Source organism: Trichosurus vulpecula, chromosome 2 (assembly GCF_011100635.1).
Source record: "Trichosurus vulpecula isolate mTriVul1 chromosome 2, mTriVul1.pri, whole genome shotgun sequence".
NCBI classification, from domain to species: domain Eukaryota; kingdom Metazoa; phylum Chordata; class Mammalia; order Diprotodontia; family Phalangeridae; genus Trichosurus; species Trichosurus vulpecula.
In genome coordinates this window covers 73,153,940-73,177,477 of record NC_050574.1, presented here as the reverse complement: position 1 = coordinate 73,177,477, position 23,538 = coordinate 73,153,940, and the positions used below count along the sequence as shown (strand labels likewise).

The 23,538-nt window shown below is 43.8% G+C and overlaps 1 protein-coding gene across 1 annotated transcript in view; it reads left to right on the top strand.

The window, feature by feature from the left end:
• MACF1 (microtubule actin crosslinking factor 1) overlaps positions 1–23,538 on the top strand; it is a 312,647-nt gene that overhangs the window by 207,435 nt on the left and 81,674 nt on the right. The gene's annotated exons all lie outside the window — the stretch shown is intronic.

The following is a 23,538-nucleotide window of genomic DNA, read 5'->3' as shown; positions in this document are numbered from 1 at the left end:
GGGCTATCGCATGGAAGAATTTAACTTATTCTACTTGACCTCAGAGGGTCAAACAAAGAACAGTAAGGTAAGGATAAATTTCCTAAGGTTACCTAAGAGTGGAATGGCTTGCCTCAGGATTTGGTGGGTTCCCTCTCTCTAGAGACCCACAAAAAGCTATAGGATGACTTTATGGGGTTGCACAATAAAGGACTAGACTGAAGTTTGAAGTTCTTCTCAGCTCTGAGACTGTGATTTGTGGTTTTCTTTTCTTTTTCTCTGTTTCAATAAACAACTCTGGATATAGCATCTCCTAAGAGATTTCAAAATCTTGTTCCCTATTAAAGCCAATGAGATATGCCTTTTGATTTTGTAACATGATATGAGAAATCAGCTTGTTTTCTAAGAGAAATGATTGTTTCCTTGGGCATTTTGTTTCTTTGCTGTAATTGGGAAGTCCAGCTCTAAAATGCTATAATTCTCAGTGAGAAAGTAGGGAAAGTTAGACTAGTTCCTAACTAACGCTGCAATGATTGTGCAAGAAGTCAGGAGCCTTGATTCAGAAAGACCCTCCTTTTGGGCCTGGCTTTTAATCTGCATCATGTCTGTGTGGGGTCTCCTTTGCAGTGAATGCCTCCATCTGTTCATGCCTGTGCTGATCATGTCTCCACTATCTCCTTCCCAATGAGCATCATAACATGAAAGATCTTGTTAACTAGGGTCTCACTTCTGACCCCTAGCTAGTGGCTCCTGCCCCTCCAGTTGAGACTTCTCAAATCATACAACGTCAATTCCCCTTCCTCACTGGGCTGGCCCTGTTATTAGAACCCTAAAGGAAATGGAAGCATGCCCAACTGAAGAACAGGACAGTTGGACTTGGGAAAGCCACAGCTGAGTAGCAGACAGATATGCAAATGTTTTTTGTAGAGGGGGTGTGTGTGTGTGTGTGTCTGTCTGTCTGTGTCTATGTGTGTCCGTCCCTGTCCCTATACTGAACTGTGAACTCCTCGAGGTTAGAGACTGTATTTTATTGAATCTTTGTATATTGTCTGGGGGTGCTAGGCAACTCAGTGCAATGAAATCCAACAAATGTTCATTGTTCTTCCATTCATCCTGGGTAGAGCAGCAAGGTGGCATAGTGAATAGAACACCAGGACTGGGGTGAGGAAGACCTGAGTTCCAATAAGGCCTCAGACCGTTACTACCTGTGTGACCCTGGGCAAGTGATTTAACTTCCCCAAGCCTTAGTTTCTTCATCTAAGACATGCAGATATTATTTGTACTCCTACTTCACAGGAGTATTGTGAAGAACATTATAAATTTAAAAGTGCTATGTTAATCAAGCAAGGTTCCTCCTTACTTCTGGATTCGCAACTGTATTCTGGGGTACTGAAGCTGCCAATAGTGATTTCACGAGGTAGAGATCACTGTCTGTGAAGGTGCAGGAAAGGCCTATTGTAGGTGTTAAGATTGGGATTAGTCTTGGCTTTGAGACTTAAAAGTATCCTTTCCGCCAGAGGACATAGTCTTGCTGGCCCAGGGCCAGAATACAAACGCAAGGGAGGACAGTCTCTCTTCCTTACTAGGGACAGAAATGCCTGAGACAGTGAAAATAAAGGTGAGGTCCCTGATACTTCTTTTCAGTAAGTAAGCCAATCAGGAATAACTGAAGCCTCATAGGAACTTAAGGCCTTTAAAGGTCTTCGGATCTCCTCCCAGTCAGTCACTGCCTAGTTCATACTGAGCTCAATGGGAAGTTAGAACAATGAAAGGAGGAAAGAACCGTGTATATTAGTCCTCCTCGATCCCTGGAGAATGAATGACCGGCAGTCCTCTTGGGTCCATTCTGATACCTAATCACAGTGTTTTGGTTCGTTTTCCTGACCCAAGAGTCTGATTCTTTAGTTTGTTGATTATTATTCCTCCACATCAAGGTCCTAAAGTATGATTCCTGATTTCAACTTCTGACTCATTTTTAATGGAATGGAATAGAACTGGACTACAAACATCAAGCACGATATTAGCTTTGAGGTTTCACCACCTTTCTTTCTTTAACGAGTATCAGGACCTCAGAGCTAAATCACTCTTGAATGGGAGAAGATCTCCATTTGTTGTGTCAGAAATCCCTCGGTCTGAGGTTACCAGACTGGCCCCATGTGGAACCAGTTTGGAATAGATGAAGTTTTGTTTGACAAGGGGCATCCCTCCTGCTCTTCTTTGGTCCCCTTCCACACACACTTGCTGAACCGACTTGGGATCATGGAGCAGTGCTAATAAATCCCTGAGGTCATGAAATAGCTCTCAAAAGCCCAGCAGTTCTGTGGGAAGAAGGATTTCCTTTTCAGAGACAGGAGAAAACTGAAAAGTCATTATCTCTGGAAAAGGCATTTTCCCACGTTGTTTGTGCATAATGACTGGGATCTAGTTATCAAATAAAGATCTGCTTGGTGTGAAATGTAGCATATAGTCCTACCCTCTCATGTTACAGATGATAAAACTGAGGTCAACAAAGGCGAAACAACTTGCCATACAGACTGGAAGTGGGCAGAATGGGGATTAGAACTCGGGTCTTCTGATTCCAAATCTAGTGCTACTTCTCTTATACCATACTGTTTCCTTCAGTCTGAATAGGCCATCTGTTAAGCCAAACTGCTCTTAATAGAATAAAAGAACCATTTCAGAAAACTCAAATGAAGATATTGAAGGTTTCTCTGTCTTCTCTCTACTGCCAAAATAATCTTCCTAATTGAGTGATCATGTTGCTCCCTTGCTCAAATAACTTTAGTGACTCCCCTCTGTGTAGACAGCGAAAAAGAAGTTCCTCAGTCCAGCATATAAAGTCCTGTATTTGGCTCCACCCTGCCTTCTCAGAATTTATTGATATGACACCCCTTTTTGTACTGTGGCAAAATTATCCTGTTAGCTGTGCTCTCATCTCACCCTTTCTTGCTTTAACCCAGTCATGCATACCATCCTTCATGCCTCTAGAACAGAGTCCTGCCTCACTTTTGCCTGTTGAAATTTTTATCTTCCTTCAAGTATCAGTTTCCAAGTAACTTTCACCGACTTCCCTTCTTATCACCTTCACATGGCTCAGTCCCTAATGGAAGTAATCTCTCCCTCCCCAGATTTTTCATAGCACTCTTGATTTCTCCTGTGCCCCGTATTTATTGTGCCTCATTTATTTACATATGTATCTTATCCCTACCTTAGTAGACTGTTAGGTCCTTGAAGGCAGAGACTATAGTTTTATCTTTGTATCTCCAACACCAAACAGGGCCCTATTTCCATAGGGGCTTAATAAATGCCTGTTATTGAATAGAAAAAGCAGCATTGTGTAGTGGAAAGATCACTCAATTTCAGGGTGGAAGACTTGAATTTGAATCCCAACTTTGCTCTTTTCTGCTCTTGTGACCTTGGGCAGGTCATTTCCCCTAGAACCTCAATTTTCTCATCATTAATAATAAGGCAGCTAGGTGGTGCAGTGGATGGAGTATTGGGCCTGAAGTCAGGAATACCTGACAATTACCTACTGTGTGACCCTGGGACCCAAGTCTGCCTTGATTCCCTTAACTGTAAAATGAAGATAAAAATAACACCTAACTCCCAAAATTGTTGTAAGAATCAACTGAGATATTTTTAAAGCACTTTAGCACAGTGCTTGTCACGTAGAGGCACTATATAAATGCTAGCTATTAATAATAATAATTCATGAAATTTTTTTCCATTCAAAAGTGGAAAACCCAGTCTCTGGACTTGGTGAAGGAAAGGAACTTTAGGTATACAGAGGGAAGAGAATAACAAACAGAGGGGATCTTATTTTCTTGCAGCTTATGTCAAAGGATTATGTCTAGGGTGACTTTTCCTGAGAATGGTGGAAAAAAGACTCCAGATTTGTGGAAGAAATTGAGCCAAACTACAATAATAGAAGTGCTTTCCTCACTGTGGAATTTCCCCAGAATGACTCTGCTCAGTCTAGGGCTTAAATCATCCTTCATATCAGACCCCAACCCCCAATCCATCAGGGCCTCCAAACCAGTAAAAATTGTAGAAGCTTTTGAGTCAGCCATACTTATGAGTCCCAATGTGCTGTCCAGAGTAGAAACACTTTGTGAGTGAGGTCAGGCTCCAGGATTCCTGGTATTCCCATTCAGATGCCCTGGAAGGCATTTCTGTCTCAAGGAAAATAAATGAAGAAAGGGCTCAGGCTGACCTCCTGCAATCTTGTCTGGTTAAAAGGATTTCTGAGACCCTGGGGATCATCTAGTCTGACCTAGTGCCATTCCTTTATAGATGAGGAGACTGAGACACAGTAAAGGTAAAGGACTTGTCCAAATGTACAGAGCCAGCAGGTAAACTTAGATCTTTGGGTCTCTTTTCCATTCCTCCTGTCCCCCACCCTCAGGCTGCCCTACATTAAAATCCCAATCCCTAGTCACACCTATCACTTCATTTTCTTTTCCTGTAGTTAAGTCATAAAACCAAAGAATCACAGAAGAGTTCTTTGAGTACAACCCTTTCATTTTACATATAGGGAAATTGAGGGCCAGAGAAGAGAAGGAGCTTGTTCAAGATCATACAACTGGTAAATCATGGCAGATTTCCTGATTTCCAGGTATATTATTTTCCCACTATTGCTTGTTCCTGTACCCCCTTCCCAAGTGCCCTTTGAAGCCAGAACTTAACAAAAATGAGATCATAAATACCTCAATCTCCTTTTATGCTGCTTGGAAAGCAAGGCTTCAGTAGGACCTATCACAGAATCAGAGAATTTTAGAATTGTAAGCGACCTCAAAAATCACTATATTGCCTACAAGCCCCTAAGCTTTAAGAAAAAGAGGCTAAAGCAATGCTGACAAAGTGATGCTCTCAATCTGCAAAGTGATACTTTAATCCAGCCTTTCAAATAATTACAAGGAATTTATCAACTCATTAACATTTTTGCCAACTTGTCCACCAGAAGTTCTACTGGGGAGCAATAAATTAGAAGAGCATTCTTTCCTTTCCCTTAGGGAAGGATCGATATGGGAAATTGGTAAAGATCGCCAGACAGCTAAAGACCTAGTCATTTCTTGCTCTGGCAACCAAGGGAGAGAGAGTTTTTATTTTGCTTAGGTCAGAAGCCTTTGCCAAATTCGTGGGCTGAGGTGTTAGTTCAGGGACCTTCTTTTCCAAGATAACCAGAAGGACAGCTGGCCCATTTTGCCTTCCAGCAATTGAGTAGAGAGAGTAATGTGACTATAGTAGAACTATAGTCAAAGTAATACTCCAAGAAGAAACTTGACATAGGCCTTGAGGAATCCTGAGGATCTACTAGCATTAGATGCTAGAAGATTAGATTAAATATTTACATAGAAATCAATACTGATCATCTGATTATGAGCTTGTTTATCAGCAACAATCCTCCTCTTAAGTGAATCCAAAGTTAGTCTAGGCTCTTAGGACCCTTGGCCCTCAGGAACCCTCACTTCTTTGCTTTTTAGGAGTACCCTTAAAGAAATCATGAGTTCCTCTTGAGCTAGGGTTTGAATCCCTGCTCTACCACATGGCCCTGTGACCTTGGGCACATTCTTTCCTCTCTTTGGGTTTTACCTTCCTCTTGAAAAATGAAGGACTAGATGATCTAGAACAGTGCTTCTTAAACTTTCCACTCAAGACCCCTTTAGCACTTGTTAAACTGTAGGCCGTGACTCCATAAGAGCCCCTCCCTTCTTTAAATTCTACAATCCTATGAACTTGTTTACCCAGCTTGGTTTTCTGGTATACCTAGGACAAAAGAGCTGAAAGTCCAAAAGAGCTCTCCCCAGCACTGCTAGTTTACTTGGTGTTTGGTTAGCGGAGCAGATACAAAACTTCCTCTGTGGAAATACTTCAGGGAGTGCTGTTCTGTGCCTTTAATGGGGAAGGGACAGTCTGTCAGTTGTTCTCCACTACAGACTGATCTCACAGTCCAGCTGCTGATATTTTTAACCCTTATGTGACCCCCAAAGAATTTCATTGCCTTTCTATGCCTTCCTCTCTATCTCCAAGGTCTGAGCAACTGGGTGGGGAGAAGGCCTAAGGGGGTGTGATGATATGTTCCCTCGCTGAACATTTTCCAGACCTGATTAAAGTAGCATCAGCTGGAATTTTAAACTTCAGCAAGACAAGCAACATGCCTGCCCTTCCAGCTGTTACATCATCTTAAAGGTATCACTTCTATCCAATCCCCACCCAAGGGAAGCAAACAGGATGAAAGAGTAGGTTGCCAAGAAAGCTCCAATGGATTTCATAAAGCACTGTCTGGGAAACTGGATGGAAGGTGGGGAAGTCTTGACAGATGCTGGGATAAAAAAGCAAAGATTAAGAGCAGGTTGAGTTCAGAGAGGTTCATCAGTTGCAACTAAAATTTACTGATCTATAGTTCTTGCACATGAAAGAAAAAATTCATCTTCAACCAACATTTATTAAGTGCTCACACAACATATAAAACACCATGCTAGGAACTCAGGATGCACAGATAGGACTGATCAGACCCTGCTCCCCAGGAGTTTATATAATCTCATGGGGGAATCCACATGTATATCAATAACTAGGATGCAAGGGAAGTGTTATAAAGTGGGAAGTTCTAGCCAGAATGCCTTGGGAAATTTGAGAAGAAAGAGTCGTGTCTGGGTAGGGGATTGGGAGAAAAATTGATGGAAGGTCAAGGAAAACTTCTTAAAAGAGGCTGTATCTGTGTTGAGCCTTAAGGGAAAGAAGATACTTCAGCAGATTGAGAAAAGAGAAATTTATTCTAAGTTCTAGTTAGCCATTCAGTTCAATTCAACGAGCATCTATTAAGCATGTGTTGTTGTGTGCAAAGCACAGGGTTAAGTTCCAAGGATACAACAGCAATAATGAAATAATCCCTACCCTCTAGGAGGTATTACAGGATGTCGAGAGCATTAATCCCACTGGGGAATAAGGAAGAGCCTAGGCTAGAGTAATTAGTGTCACCTGAGTGTAGTATTAATGCTCTGACATTGTTGTTACACTGAACTGTCCTTTGAAGGAGGCTCAGATTGTATAGAAGTGGAACTGAGGTCAAGAGGAGTTCCAAGCAAGGGGGACAGCTTGTAAAAAGTCCTAGAAACAGCAGTGGGAACACGCTAGTGTTGTCCCTGGTGTTTGGTGGGCCATGTTTTAGGAGTTCAAGGTAAACACAGATGGATTTAACTTCTAGAAAGGGAGAGACTGGTTCTTTCTGCATATGGAAATGACTCATTTTTGGCCTCAGCCTAGAGCTGGGAATTTATAGGATCATAGATTTAGAGCTGGAATGGACTTGAGAAGTATAGTCTGACCCCCTTATTTTACAGTTGAGGAAAATGAGGCCTATTGAATTATATTTCCCTTTCCCAAAGGCCAGGGAGACTAAGTGACTTGCCCAGGATCACAGTGCTAGTGTTTGAGGCAGGATTTGAACCCAGGTCTTCCTGACTCCCAAGTCCAGTGTGCTTCCTACTGAACCATTATGGAGCAGACAGAGCAGTTCAGAGCAGTGTTCTAGTAACTTCCAAGCCAAATTGCTGGCACATGAGCTATAAACAGTGAGCTGGAGAAGGCTCAGAAGCCACTGAGAATTGTGATTAGTTACTGTGGAGGTCACTCTGTTTTCACAGTTGGGTGATTTGCCAGGAACAAATGAGTCTTAAATCAAGTCATATCAGGTCATTGCACCAAATCTTCTATCAGGCCACTTGGCCTAAACTTTCCCAGGTCTCAGCTGTCCTGGTTGGAAAAGCCCAGATATGGGAAGAAAGCTGTCCTCTTCCCCCAGTTCCTACCCCACCTTTACTGATATTTCTCCTTTCCAGTATTCAGTTCTTTATTTCTTTTCCCCCAAAAAATATTAACTCAAACTCTGAGGTTTAGCCAGTCCAGAATGCAAAATCCTAAAGTGTTTTAAAAATCCCTCGTTGTGTCCAATGCTAGATTCAAGTTGGTGGTTTTCTTTAGTTGAACTATCCAAAATGTAACTTTTGAGTGAGGATCACTGCAACCTGAAGAACAAGCAGATTCCTACTTGGGGCTCAGGAGCTTCCTTTGGGGGAATTTTTTTTTCCCTTTTGCCTAAGCCTGGCTTTAATGACATTCTAAGCTCAACGGAAGACCTGTAAAGGTTCTTTCATTGTAGCTCACCTGATAAGTTTTTTTGGGGTGTCTTGGTTATGATTACTCATGTGGGTGGGTTGTTGGGGTTTTTTTAATGATAGGAATGGAAATAGAGAAGCCAAGGTCAGGGCAAAAAGAGTGTTAAGACTGATAGCCTTATGCTTTTAAAAAGTTTGTTTTGAGACATTTGGAAACTGGGTGACTTTGAAAACAACTGCAATGAAATGTGGGAATTTCTGTCTGTTGTCTGAAAAAGATGTTAATTTTTAAGCAGCCTTGTGGAGAATCACTTGCCTTTGTATTTAGTGACAGTACTCAATGGTGACCCTGTAATTGAGTGCTTTTTTTGCCCAATTGTATAGAAGCAGTCAGGGGAAAACATGGCCCGATTCCAGATATTACTGATTCAAAATGCCTTCCAGGTCATTTATCATAAATTTAGAAGTTGTTAGATGAGGGATACCTTAAAACCCCCTGCCTCACCCATTTATCTTTGATTCTGGGGAGTAAATTTTGGTTCAGTGCAGAGTGAATTTGAAGTCAGGAAAGACCTGGATTCAAACTCTGAATCTGTAGCCACCCATGTGATCTTCAACAAGTCACTCAACCTTTCTGGATTTATTTCCCCACTCCTAAAATTAGGGAATTGGATCAGAAAACATATAAGGTCCTTTCTAGCTCTGTAAATGAGGATTGATCCCATAGTTACAGAGTTTGATAATTTAATAACAGCCTTTCCAGATCCCCAAAACAGTAAGAACTATTAGTGAAATTTTAGAGAACCTCCAGGACTTTTCTAGTCACTTTAGAGGTTTTGGTTAAGTTATGGTGTTCCCAGGATAAGTCAATAAAATTAAATAGAAATCTTGGTGAACTAACTTGATTTCAGTAAATAAAAGAAGGAATTCCCTCCATGGCTTGGCCAGTCCCCACCCTACCCTGCCCTGCTGCACATACCCAACCCCTGCTGTGGGTATCAATCAACTGTCTTTCCTCGGCTGCTTCCTGTAGGGTGTGTTGTGGAATGGCATCAGCCCTATCACCAGCTGGGAGCAATGAGCTGTTTATAGTGTATAACCTGAGGACTGAGATCCCAATGTGATTTTATCAGACAGACTGTCTCAATTGAGTCTAGCATGCCAGCTCCACTGTGTGGAACAAAGTACTCTTTGTTAAGAGTGCAAAAAGCTAAAGTCTGATTGGATGGTCAATGTAGGTTCACAGAATTCCCATGAAAAAAAGGATAATAAATTATACTTCAGTGTCCAAATGTTGGCCTTGCAGGTAAATTTCCATAGAATCTCTCATTTTTACCTAGAGCTTAGAACTTTTCATCTAATATCCAAGCTGTCTCTTTCTTGGGGTGAGAATTATTAGTAGATTTATGAAAGTTTTGATTTACAAAGATATCAACACAGAAACCATGAAATTGGGTTTATAGGCTGTTGTAGAACTGGTTCAGGCCCTTGTTATGTCACTTTGGGATTATTATAATCACCTCTTAATTTCCAACCCCAAATTCTCCCTATATTTCCATCAGATTAATCTCCTTTAAAATTGTAGGCTCATAGAAACTTAGAGTTGAAGGGGGCCTTTGTAGATCAAAAATTGAATTTTACAGATGAAACTGAGGTCCAGAGATGAGGGCTGAAATTCTCCAAAACAAAAGAAAAAGTACAAGAGGTTCTCCAAACAGCAAACTCATACTGTCCATGGTATCTGAAGAGACTCAGTTTTCACCTTGTTCACTCCCTAGGATCAAATATAAATAGGTTTGGTGCAGTAATTTTCCTTGGAAGGTAATGATCTCCAGTCATTAGAGGTCTTTAAACTGAGGCTAGATAACCACTTTTCAGGGATAATGTATAGAGTATGCCTGTTTAGGTATGAGTTAGATTAGATTCCTCCCACTGTAACTCCAGAACCCTTCAAACTCTGAGATTCCATGATTCTGTGACTCTAGTGTTGTGGTAGAATTCTGTATTGCAGAATTGTCAAACTCAGAGCCCTGGAAAAGGTCACAAAATGAACCAAATTAAAATATAATTGAGAAATGTTTAACATAGTAAATAAATAAATACAATACAATACAATACAACATAGATAAATGAGTCAGGGGGCTCAGTGGATAGAGCAGGCCTGGAATCAGAAGGACTTGAATTCAGAGCTGGCCTCAGACACTGTGTGACCCTGGGCAAATCACTTAACCTCTATTTGCCTTAATCCACTGGAGCAGGAAATAGCAAACCACTCCAGTATCTTTGCCAAGAAAACTCTATGGACAGTACTAGCATGCTATGGTTCATGGAGTCACCAAGAATCAGACAAGACTGAACAACAACATAATATAAATAATGTTAATATGTGGTTTTCTAAGTCAATATGTGGTCTTCAGGGATCCGTTTCTATTTGAATTTGACACCACTACTCTATTTCCACCAGAGAAGGCTGTCATGGAAGAGGCTTTATGCCTAGAAATAAATGGTTCTAAACCTCGCTGGCCCTTTATCTCTTTGGAAAAGTGGAGATTATGTGTTGACCAAGATAACAGGAAATTGCTGAGATACAAACTGATGAACAAACAGCCGTTCTGTGCTTTAGAAGAAGGTTAACCAGTGGTCTTCTAAAAACAAGTTCAGGCAGTGTTTTAACTACACATCATTTCTAACCTTCTAAGGAAATACAAAGCTCAGAATGATAATCAGCCTAAACTTGGGTTTTGGGTGGTGATACACATTAAAAAAAATAATAATGCTTTTTTTTTCTTTAAGTGTTATCTTCTTTTAGAAGAGGCAGCACATTCTACTTTTGAATAGGTCAAATAGTCAGAAGGTTTTTCCAGGCTTACATCTGTTTCCCTAAAACTTGCTTCTGGAGCTAATAGACCCTTCCCTCCAGTAGCCCTTCTGATATTTGTAAGATAATTGTCATGTCCCCTCAAGTCTTCTCTATGCAAAATATCTTTAGTATCTTTTTTTTTGATACTAGAAATTATGGAAGTTTTATTCTTAAAGATGCTGGATATAGTAATTAGTTTTAGAAACATTACAATATTTGAGAGAACATTAGAAATTGCACAACACGAGACCATGGGTGGTAAAAATTTAGCACTTAATTACCAAGCAACACTTGACTTTGTGATTAGAACACTGCATCAGAAGCTCACTATCTAACCAACACAATTTAAAAAATACTTCATGCTAAAAATATAGACTTCAAAACACACTGAAAACATCAACAAATTACTTAAACAGTAACTGGACCATTATCATTATGCAAAAGGCTGTCTACAATCAGGTAGATATAATATGATCCTTTAAAAGTGCATAATATTTTAATCTCTATTATTATAACATTTATTTATAATCTCCATGAAACATAGATTAAAAAAAAACTTTTGCACTGAAAAGACATATCAGAGATAAGAGTCATGTTGGGATATGATGAGATGCAAATAATCATGATTGTGCTGTTAGTAGAGTTGTGCCAGATTTTTTAAAAAGTTCAACATTTTATTTAGTTTCAGTATACAGTTTATTTCTAAACTATTGGGACATTTGCTCTACCATACTACATTGTTAACTTCTTTTTTAAAAATTTTTTTATTTATTTAATATATTTAGTTTTCAGCCTTGATTTTCACTAGAGTTTGAATTACAAATTTTCTCCCCATTTCTACCCTCCCATCCACTCCAAGATGGCGTATATTCTGGTTGCCCTGTTCCCCAGTCAGCCCTCCCTTCTGTCACCCCTCTCCCTTCACATCCCCTTTTCCCTTCCTTTCTTGTAGGGCAAGATAAATTTCTTTGCCCCATTGCCTGTGTATCTTATCTTCTAGTTGCATGCAAAAACTTTTTTTTGTTGTTTTTGAACATCTGTTTTTAAAACTTTGAGTTCCAAATTCTCTCCCCTCTTCCCTTCCCACCCACCCTCCCTAAGAAGTCAAGCAATTCAACATAGGCCACGTGTGTATCATTATGTAAAACCCTTCCACAATATTCATGTTGTGAAAGACTAACTATATTTTGCTCCTTCCTAACCTATCCCCCTTTATCCAATTTTCTCCCTTGACCCTGTCCCTTTTTGAAAGTGTTTGTTTTTGATTACCTCCTCCCCCATCTGCCCTCCCTTCTATCATCCCCCCTTTTTCTTCTTCTTCCTCCTTCTTTTCTGTGGGGTAAGATACCCAATTGAGTGTGTATGGTATTCCCTCCTCAGGTCAAATCTGATGAGAGCAAGATTTACTCATTCCCCCTCCCCTGCCTTCTCTTCTCTTCCTACAGAACTGCTTTTTCTTGCCACTTTTATGGGAGATAATCTACCCCATTCTATCTCTCCCTTTCTCCCTCTCTCAATATATTCCTCTCTCATATCTTTAGTACTTTAACCAGTCTTCATATGGTGTAATTAGAAGGCTCTTTGCCATAATGGCCACCTTCCCTTGGACAAACTCACCCAGCTGATGAATGTGCTTTGAAAAAAGTTACTGCCTCGAGTGGAACACAGGGTTTGGGATGTATTTGTCTCTGGCAAAGGACAGTAAAAGTCTCATTTCCACAGGCCGTACTGCTGGCTTCTTGATGCAGTCAAATATCCCATTGGCTTTCTTGGCTAAAAAAAAGGCTGTTGACACACACTGAGCTTCCAGTGCACTAAAAGCTCCCAGATATCATCTGGTAAACAAGGACCCAGTCATGCCCCCCAATCTCTCACCGGTGATGATACTGCTTAAAACCCAAGTCTAAAATTTTACATTTGATCTGGTTGTTTTCATTGGCTGCAGTATCTCTGTCTAGTTTTGCAGTGAGAGCTCCACTTGGGGCAGGCTCGCTAGACTCCAAACTCAAACTTTCTTTTCCCGGTTTTGTTTGATTTGTTCTTTTGCCTAGCTGTTACAATTTAAAACAAGGTAGTTGGCGAAGGGAGGGCACTAGCAATGGAGGAGGGAAGAGGTCAATAAAGGGGTCATGCAAAAACTTGGTGTCTTGAAGGAAGGAGGGGAGGAGGTACCTGCCAAGACAAACCCAGGAACTATATGAACACAATTACAAGACACTTCACACAAATAAACTCAGATCTAAATAATTGGAAAAACATCAGTTGCTCCTGGGTAGGCCGAACTAATATTATAAAAATGACAGTTCTACCTAAATTAATTTACTTATTCAGTTCCATACCAATCACACTACCAAAAAATATTTTATAGAGCTAGAAAAAATAATAACAAAATGCATCTGGAAGAACAAAAGGTCCAGAATATCAAGGGAATTAATGAAAAGGAATGCTATAGAAGGTGGCCTAGCTATACCAGATCTTAAATTGTATTGTAAAGCAGCAATCACCAAAACTACTTGGTATTGGCTAACAGATCGGTGGGAGCAGCTAGGTGGCACAGTGAGTAGAGCACCTGCCCTGGAGTCAGGAGGACCTGAGTTCAAATTTGGCTTCAGACACTTGACACACTTACTAGCTGTGTGACCTTGGGCAAGTCACTTGACCCCAATTGCCCTGCCTTCCCCCTTCAAGAAAAAAAGAAATAGCGTGGTGGATCACTGTTATGGGTTAGGTACACAAGACACAGTAGTCAATGACCATAATAATCTACTGTTTGATAAACCCAAAGACTCCAGCTTGTGGGATAAGAACTCACTATTTGACAAAAACTGCTGGGAAAACTGGAAAATAATTCGGCAGAAACTAGGCCTATAGGCCAACATCTTACACCCTATACCAAGATAAAGACGCAGTGGGTACACGATTTGGATATAAAGGCTGGTACTTTAAGGAAGAGGTGGAGGTGAGGAGGGTTTATTTTAGTCGTGAAGTACAGCCAGCGCTTGAAGGATAGAAATGGTAGATGGAATGCTCTGTGTAAAGGTAAATCAATGACTGTGATATATAATGAGTCTGGAGAGATAGGCTGAGGCTAGGTTGTAAAAAGTTTTTAAAGATAAAGGAGTTTATATCTGACTGTAGAAGCAACTGGGAGCCACTGTAGTTTTTTGAGTAGAGGAGTTAACATGGTTAGATCTGAGGATTAAAAGTCACTTTGGCAGGTGTGTGGAGGATAGTTTAGAGTGGGAAAAGACAAGGCAAATTAGGAAGGAGGCCATTGTAATAGTCTAGGTAGGAGGTGATGAGGGCCTGAACTAAGGGAGGAGCGAGGTGGTGCACAGGAATCAGGAAGACACATCTTTATGGGTTCAAATCCAGCCTCAAACACTTACTAGCTGTGTGACCCTATTTGCCTCAGTTCCTCATCTGTTTAAAAAAAAGAGAGAGAGCTGGCAAAGGAAATAGCAACCACTTGTCAAGAAAACCCCAAATGGGGTTACAAAAAGTCAGACACGACTGAACAACAAGTCACAAAGGGGTCCTGGATGAGAAATATAGAGGTAGAAATGACAAGATTGTATCCCCAGCACATAGCACAAGGCTTGGCATATAGTAAGCACTTAATAAATGTTTGTTGATTGATTTATCTGAACCCTTTTGGGGCCCAGTTTTTCTGTGGAATCAGAAGCTGGGGAAAGTAAGAGAGATCATAGCATGTACATTTTCTAACAAGTTGGAGCATTTAGGTTGATATTGTGTGGCAGCGTTCTCCATCACCTTTTAAAGCAAAGGCTCAGGAAGAAAGAGGTTGTCTATGCACAAGAATATCTGAAAGTCTTGCTCCAGAGCTGACAAATCACTGGAGAGTGTTTAGAAGGAAGGCCCTCCTAGAGTGTTGAGATTGTTTAGCAATATCAAAATCCAGGGCACCCCATTGAAAACAGGTTTCATTTCATGCTGTATTGCTTTAAATTGGCACCCCATTAATGTTTTTTATTATACTAATGACCCAAAGGAGGGATATGTACCACAGTGAGTGATGCTATACAAGTACAGGCCAAGACATGGAAGCCAGTACTTGCCGCTAAATAATGCTTGTAAAGCACTAAGGTTGTCAGATGAAAGGTGCTTTGTAGATTAAATAGGTACAAGACTCAACGAGCCCTTCACACCCACTCCTCTATCCCTCTTAGAGAGAGGGATGCCTGGCCTCTAGGTAAAAAGGAAATAGGAGAATCTAAATAGAGGCTGATAGGTCATCAGACTGCTTGTGGTAAATCTCTACACCAGGTGATGGCACAGTGCCCTGGCCTGAAATGGGGAATGGTGTGCTCTGTGGGGTAAAAGGAGGAGATTCTACCAGGCTGGCTGGCTGACTGACTGGCTTTAATTAGGGAAGTCGGCAGGAAGGGCTGGTGAGGTTTCTTTGCGCCTAAAGTTACTGAAGGGGAATATGACACCAAATTCCACCCTAGGAATTTCGAAATGAATGGAGTATTCTTTGAACTCTGTAATCAACTCAGTGAAAATGAATTTGATGTTTGGCCTGTGTATTTATATTTGGGTTTGTGGGGCTAGTAAGGCAGCAAAAGAGGTTCTCCAGAGCTCCTTGGCTTTTCCTTTAGAAGAAATTTACATTTCTAAATGTGAAGTGAACCAGACAGGTTTTTTGTTGTTGTTGTTGTTGTTGGCATTTATCAGAATAACAAGAGCCTAGAAGCTGTTTGGGGCATTTATTTCAGTAACACTGATTGTTGCTGGCAGAATTCCACATACCAGCACTGAGAGACCTATGAAAGGATGGAAAATAAGATGATAGGGCCCCATTTATCCCTCCTTCATTCTCCCTAAATTCACACTCCACATTAAAAGAAGCATACTCCTACCGAGACAGTCTTTGGTTTAGGGTATATAACTTGAGGTAGTTTTGTTCTGGTTTTTTTTGTTGTTGTTTGTTTGTTTTTACAACTGGGCAGCTCTTCCATATTCTCTATTGAACTCTCTGGGGTCTCTCTGGAATATTTTCTTAATATCTTAATCAGATATGTGCGAGTAAATGCCTGATATTATCAGAACCAGAACCCTGCAGAGAGATGATCTTATCTCTTTCCTAATGGAATCCCATTTATTTAGGATTATGGGAGTGGAAAGGATAACCAGAGAATTGAATTAACTGGCATTTGACTTGGTGAGGAAACAGGGAAGGAATTTCTGGCCATGAAGCTGGCAAGCTGGCTGGTCTACATGGAGATAATCCTTTATAATAGATTAAACACTATCCCTAGTCCCTAGCCTTAATTCCTCAATTTCTTCCTATCCAAGAAATCCTAGTATATTGAAGAGCCCTGTTAAAATATCTGAACTGTTAAGTGTGATTTAATGTCACTAAGGGAAGGGCCACAAAGTTTCCCTAGTGAAAGTAGGAGGCTTACTGGTACTATGTTATTTCAGCTGTACCAAATTATTAAATGTAAACAAAGACCTGTACTCCTGTAACCATAAAAATCTCTGTCCTCTGAGTTGAGAAGTTTTGTACCTTAGAAGGGGGATGTAGTCCTTTTGAATACTTTAGTTCTGGTGGACAGAGATGTTCTGCCTCCTTCATGTGTGTGGAGCACACTTAGCCTGTGTGAAGGCCTTTGAGATGATTAATTCTGTTCCCTGGTTCCTATCACCTCGTTTTAGGCCGCTGTCAGTCTGGCTCCCTGAGCCTGACTCTCCAGTTTGACTGCCAGACTCCCACACCACCTCCTGGCTTTCTTTGCTGTTTGTGAAAGGCTAGAAATAACATTTCTAAAGGTTTATATCATCACAAAGTCCACCCGAGTTTCAAGAATGTTAACAATTCTTTCTTCCCTCAAAGCTGACAAAGTACCTTTACTTTATATGCCCAGAGATGCTGCCTTTCTGAAAGGAAATGTACTAGTATGCCTTCTACCCTCATTATTGTGTAAGTTTTCCTTCATGGTTAGAACTTTTTTAAAAAGAGCTCTCTTTGTTAAAACAAAGCCCAAAGTGCTGTGGATCAGATGATCATACGTGGGATCTCTCCAGTACAGGAAGTGTTGAGACTTGAGAGGCGGCTGAGGTGTGGTGGAGGAAAGATCACAGAATGTGGAGCCAAAAAGGCCTGGGGTTCAGGTCTAGCTGTTATCACTAGCTAGTGGACCATGGCCTGTACCTTTAGTTCTCTGAACCTCAGTTCCATCATCTGTAACACTTTCAAGATTATTTTATAGGATTATTCACTGTACTGTGGTGTTCTAGTTGGGAAAAACCAAAGGAATTCTAGCTAAGGCCAGAGAGTGGGGGTTTGCTTTATTATAAAAATGAAGCTTTCATACATGTTTTTCTCAAACACCACCTGCCTCACAGTTTTGCTGTAAGGAAAGCATTTTGTAAATGCCAACCCTTTATAAATATGAGTTGAAACTTGACTTAGCACACTCACCCTGACTTTCAGCTTCTGATTTTGTTAGGTGTTTGTGGGTAAGTCACTTATAGCATGTCTGAACCTCAGTTTCTCCATCTGTAAATTGAGCAAACTTACAAGATGTTGTTGGAAGTCAGATGTGAAAATGTACACAAAACATTTTGCAAACCTCAAAGAATTCTATACAAGTCAGCTATTTCAGTAGGTGCCACAGGTCTTTGGGGCTTTCCTGACCCTGATGTGCTCAGAAGTATCCTGGATTTGCAGCTCCTCCAGGAATGTACGTTGCAGACTCCCTGGCTAGGGTGTCTGGATTATGTCCTGTAAGAACCTTTCTCATTCTCTTCTTATCCCTTCAACCTAAGGTGGGGGCGGGGTGGGAAGTGGAAACCAAGGTCCCAATCCTTAGGGTTTTTCGACATTGCAAAATAGATGGTAAATAAAATTCAGGCTTTTAAATAACTACCGCTAAAATGAAGACGTTGTACGAGGTGAGAACTGAGGTCCCTTCCAGGCAGCTCCAAACTTTAAGATCCTAAGCGGCCGATTTTAAAGCCCAGCGCCTCCACCCCTACCCCCAGGTGGGGCTTTCTAGCTAGCCAGAGGCCAGTAAAAGCGGCCTCCCAGCCGGCGCCCACCCTCGGGATCGCTGCCCAGAAGACGGGGCCTCTCAGGGGCATGGCCAGTTCTGGAAAGCTGGGTGGATGCAATGAGGAGGGGCGCCCGGACGCTCATTCTCTATTCGCCCCTGGGCTCTGTGCCCTGCGGGTCTGGGAGGACCACGGTAAGGCTCCGGGAGCCTCTGGAGCCTGGAGGCTGGAGAGCCTGGGCGGCTGGGCATAAGCAGGCGGGGCTTTCCTTTGTCAGGGGATTTGAGGGTCTGGGAGTTGTCCTCTCCCTCCTCCCTTCCTCCTAGGGAGCGGGGGGCGGTGCTTGGAGAGAGGGTAGACTAGTGTGTGCTTGGGTTCCAAATATCCACACCCCCGCCCCCTGACTTTTCCGTTGATTCTTTTTTTCTCCTCCCTCGCCCCTGTCATTCTCCCTCTTCCTTCCCATCCGCTCCTCCTTACTTTTCCCTTTCCGTTTATTCCTTTTTTTTCCCCTCTCCCCTTTTCCTCCCCCTCCCTCGCTCCTCCTCCTCCTCCTCCCTTTCCCTCCCTCCCCCTCCCTCCACCGTCCCCCTCCCCGCGCAGTCTCCGCCCTAGACCGCCGCTCCTCCCCTCGCTCTAATGGTTGCCCCCTAGGCCGGCTGCCCCCAGCTCCTCCCCCAGCCCCGCGCCAGCCCTGCCTTCCGCGATCAGGCTTCGGCGCTCGTTTCCCCTGCCCTCCTTCGGTCGCCCCGTGGCTGCCAGCTTTGGGCGCAGGGCCGCCGCGACTGCTCGGGCTGCGCGGGGGCGGGGAGCCGGAGGGCGCGGGCGCCGGGGAGGAGAGGCGAGCGGCGGAGCGGAGCAGCCGGCCCGACGCTGGCGTCCGCCGAGGAGCGGGAGCGCTAGAGAGCGGCCGAGAGAGGAGGGGTCGCCCCCGCCCGGCCCCCGAGCAGAGCCTTTTGTTCCCGGCCAGAAGTTTGTGTGGGCGCGGGGGCCGTGACAGCTGCGGGCTGGGAGGGCGGAGGGGGCGCCGGAGGAGAGGAGGGGCGGCCGCCGGACATGCTGCCGGCCGCGCGGCGGCTGCGGCTCGGGGACTGGCGGGGGAGGCGGTGCCCGCGGCGCCCGGGACTCTGCTACGCGAGGGACAAACTAACTTCCTGAGCGCGCCCAGCGGGGCCGGCCCGGCCAGGCACCTGCCGCCGGCGTAGCGCGGCCTCCCTCGGACCCTGGCCCTGCGCGGGCGGACCGCACCCGGGAGCCGCGCGCTCGGTCTCCCCACGGCCGAGACGGGTTGCGGGAGGGGCTCCGCAGCAGGCTCGGGCTGTGCGGGATTCGCGGGGTAGAACTGGGAGCTCGGCCGCGACCTGGTGCTTCGCCCCTGAACCACAACAATGCCATGATGTTTTGGAGACAGGAAGCCCCGAGCTGGCCCCCAATGAAGGACTTCCTGTGTTTAAAGTTGCTGGAATATCCGCCTGACCAACCCAGTTCAAATGCAAACACCCCGGAGCTGGGGAGGACGAGTGGTTAATTTGGACCAGCTGGTCTCCGTTGTACTGCAACTGGGGCTAAATGAGAAGAATCTTTGGAAGCCTGAACTGTGCATACATGAAAAGACTGAGGAAGCAGAGCCTTTGTTGTTAAAGGACACACTCGGTATAAATTTACTGCTTTTAACTCATCTGCACTTTTTGCGGGAAATGATCGGGAGTGAATACTGGATAGGACTTGTACTCAGATGGTTTTTGCTGGCAGAGTCCAAGTCTTGTGGAACAGTCATGCTTTAAAAAAAAAAAAAACAGCCCGAAACAAAACCAGAAGCCATACAAGGAATCGGTAATAATTCTATTTGTTAATTGAGTTACCCCGCTCAGCTGCCTGCAGCCATGAAGATGCAGGTCTGGACCTCTGATCTTTTTCAGACTTTACCGCAGCCCAAAGTGTTTTCTGAGCGGGCCTCCGGGGGCCTTTTTGGAGTGCAGATGCCACTGTTGGCAGTTTGGGCTATAAACATTTGAAAGGACTTTTAACTAGTGCAGAATGCACTAGGGGCAGTCTGGGAGAAACATTTACTAGGTTGAAGGTTCATCTTGAATTGAAAAAGAATGGGTAAGCCACTTAGCAGACCAGATTGTTTGCGACAGAACCCCACCTGCTTGGGGAAAGGAGAGGAGGAGGATGGCTATATAGAGGACTGTTATGTTCCACAGAGATCCATATATGACACCATGAGGATAAATGAACAGATTGACCAGGGGTCCAAACTTAATCAGACTTCAAAAAGCACCATGGAGAAGATAGAAGGAAGTACTCTATCTAGCAATGGGACTTTAGGAGCAGCTTCTAATGTCTTTGAATCTCGGGCACCTGAAAGCAAAAAGCTAGATGAGAGAATAATCTTTGATGCACTGAAGCTTAGCAGTGATGTGCAGAAGTCAGCACCTGTACCACCCAGGAGGCGGCCAAATGCAGAACGCAAAGACAATATTAACAGAAGGTCGTGGAAGTCCTTTATGCCACCCAATTTCCCAGAATTTGCAGAAAGAATGGAAGCCTCTCTTAGTGAAGTTTCAGAAGCTGGTGCTTCGAACCCTTCATTGCAGGAGAAAAAGGAGTCCAGTTCCCTGCTAACTGAAAGTTCTGGACACCTGGACCACAAGGATCCCAGGTCAGAATCACTGACTTTGGAACATATATCTGTTGGCATTCCAGAAGTTCAGGAGGTGAAAAACTTGAGTGTAGACTGCCACAGCTTCATATTTCAACAGGGCAATGAATTCTCTCACGGAGAATTCCAACCTCTAGAATCAGAGGTAGCCCCAAGTGGTGACACAGATGTCACACGGGACCAGAGATATTCAAGTGCAACCTGGCCCAGAGCCATGAAAAGTTTGGTCAAGGGAAGCTTCAGTGATCACCAGCACCACCCAGGGGAAGTAGCCCAGGCAGCTTGCACTGTAGAAATGCCACCACTCTCACCCTGTATGAGTGAAGAACTTTTGGATTCAGAATTGCATATTCTTATCACCCCTAGCCTGAGAGAAAAGACAGAATCTGAACTGAAATTTGAAGAGGATGAGAGATGGATCATGATGGAAACTGAGGAGTTGGAGGAAGAGAAACTGTCAGAGAAAGAAGAGACTATTCTACCGATGGATGAGAAAAGGAACTGTTGGGCAGAGGTTTCTGAAGAAAGGGAACGAGGATTCCCTGTAGAAATGATAAGGGTTGTAGGAGATTGTTCAGCTGGTGTTCTGGACACTAAGATAGCCAGTCATCCATCTCCAAGTGGTCAGATGTGCTGCTGTGATGACCCACAGCCAGAGGAAGACCATTTGGCATCTATTCCTCAAGATTTACACCTTGGTTGCAGCTGTATTCTCACTGACAGGTATGTTATATGTGAAGTAGAAAACACAGCTCCTCAGCATCAAGAAAGTCTCCTTCCAGATTCAGAATGTTTTGTCAGTCCTGCTTTCCCAGAGCAGTTCTCTGACACAGATTCAGTGCAGATGTTTCTTGAACTTGAAAAACAGTGCTTATGTGAAGAAGCAGAAATTCCTCCATTTGATTTGGAGAATCCAGCCTCTTCAGAAGGGCTGACTTCATTCCAAGATGAAGAAAAATCACTCTTAGGCTGTGATTTTCTCGGGGCTGCCTCAGGAACCAAACATCGTGTAGCTCCTGTGTTGAATCATGGGTCTACTGATGCCCTGAACTGTCCTCAGGTGTGTGTTCCTATGGAACCTGGCACCCAGCCTGACACTAAGAGGGAAACTTCAGTTCTTAGCACAGGCGGGTGTGAAAAAGTGCCTTTTAGCCCAAGGGCTGCTGAAGAACCTCAGTTAGTACCGAAGACTGATATGGAGTTACTAAGAGAGTTAAACACTAAAGGATCACTGACCTCTGACCAAAAGGATTCCTGTGAGGAAAAAGGACTTGCTCCTGTTGTTTTGGTATTGGCTCAACAAGACAGTCATTTGTCCCTAACAGATGCTAGCAAAATGGAAAACACTGAAGAGTGTGGAGAAAGACTGTCTCCCAAGCCTGTTTTTAACTGTGAACAAATAGACTATACTTTAAGACTTAAAGAGCAAGAGTGTCTGCAGAATTCATCTTTATTGAAAGAAGAGGTTAGTTTGGAAAGTGGGGAAATAGAGAAGAGCCCTGGAGGGAGTGATCAGGTTCCCTTGAAAAAGGCAAGCCCCTTAAAATTACCAGCCAGGGAAAATGGACCAGTTGGGGATGAGGACCATGTAGTAAAGGAGCAGGCTTGGGAGACCAGGCATTTGGATGGTCAGACTCAAGCACACTCTCATAGGTATATTCTGGAACAGGTTTTGGAGACACACAAAGAATTGGATTCCCTAGGCCTGTTTCTGCAAATGGAGGGAGCAAAACTTGGTGAAGAGAGCTTGGAATCTGCTAGTCAGGTCAGACCAAAGTGGAGTATGGCATTAGAAGAAGCAGACCTGGTGGGAAAAAAAAATTCAAGCCTTTTACTTCTTCCCAGTGGAGAGAGGGAAATTGTCAGAGATCCTCTTAAGGGAAATAATGGTGTACCAGTTACGATGGACCTAGGAACTGTCATGGTAGAAAATGTCCCTGTTGCTGCACTGGACATCACAGGGAAGGATACCCCCCCAAATGCAGTGCCTATGTATGTCACCAGTGCAGATTCCTTGACTGCTGCAGTGTGCATCACATGGGATGAGGCCCCCACTGCTGCAGTGCTTGCCAGGCGAGGGGATGACTCCAATGTTTCAGTGTCCATCACAGGGGAAGAGGCCCCAAGTGCTGTAGTGCCTGCCATGGAAGAAGATACTCCCAAAGCTATAGCGCCCATCACAAGGGAGGATGCCCCTGATGCTACAGTGCCCATCACAGGAGAAGAAGCCCCCAGAGCTGCAGTGCCTATTACAGAAGTTCCCAGCAATGTAGTGCCCATCACAGAAGAGGATGCCTCCAATGCTGCAGTGCCCACCATGGAAGATGATGCTTCCAAAGGTCTGGTGTCCATCACAGAAGAGAAGGCCCCCAGTGCTGCAGTGCCTGTCACAGGAGAGGATGCCCCCAGGCCTGCAGCTCCCACCGTGGAAGATGATGGTCCCAGTGGTCTGGTGCCCATCCCAGGGGAGGATGCCCCTGCTGCTGCAGTGCCCATCCCAGGGGAGGATGCCCCTGGTGCTGCAGTGCCCATCCCAGGGGAGGATGCCCCTGGTGCTGCAGTGCCCATCCCAGGGGAGGATGCCCCTGCTGCTGCAGTGCCCATCCCAGGGGAGGAGGTTGCCCCCTGTGCTGCAAGACCCACTATGAGAGAGGATGTACCTGTTATTACAGTTCCTGCCTTGGAGGAGTTTTGTTCTGTGGTAGTATTTCCCTTAGAGGATCTACCAGCTGACATACCCATCCTGGAGTATTCAGCCTCTACTTTTTCAGCACTTTCTGTGGAAGAGGCTGCGCCCACTGTTGTGCAACCCATGGAGGCCTTGGCCAACCTAACACCTGGAATAGAGTTGCCTGGTACCGTGCTTTATACAGAAGGATCCCTGGATGTGTCGAACGAAT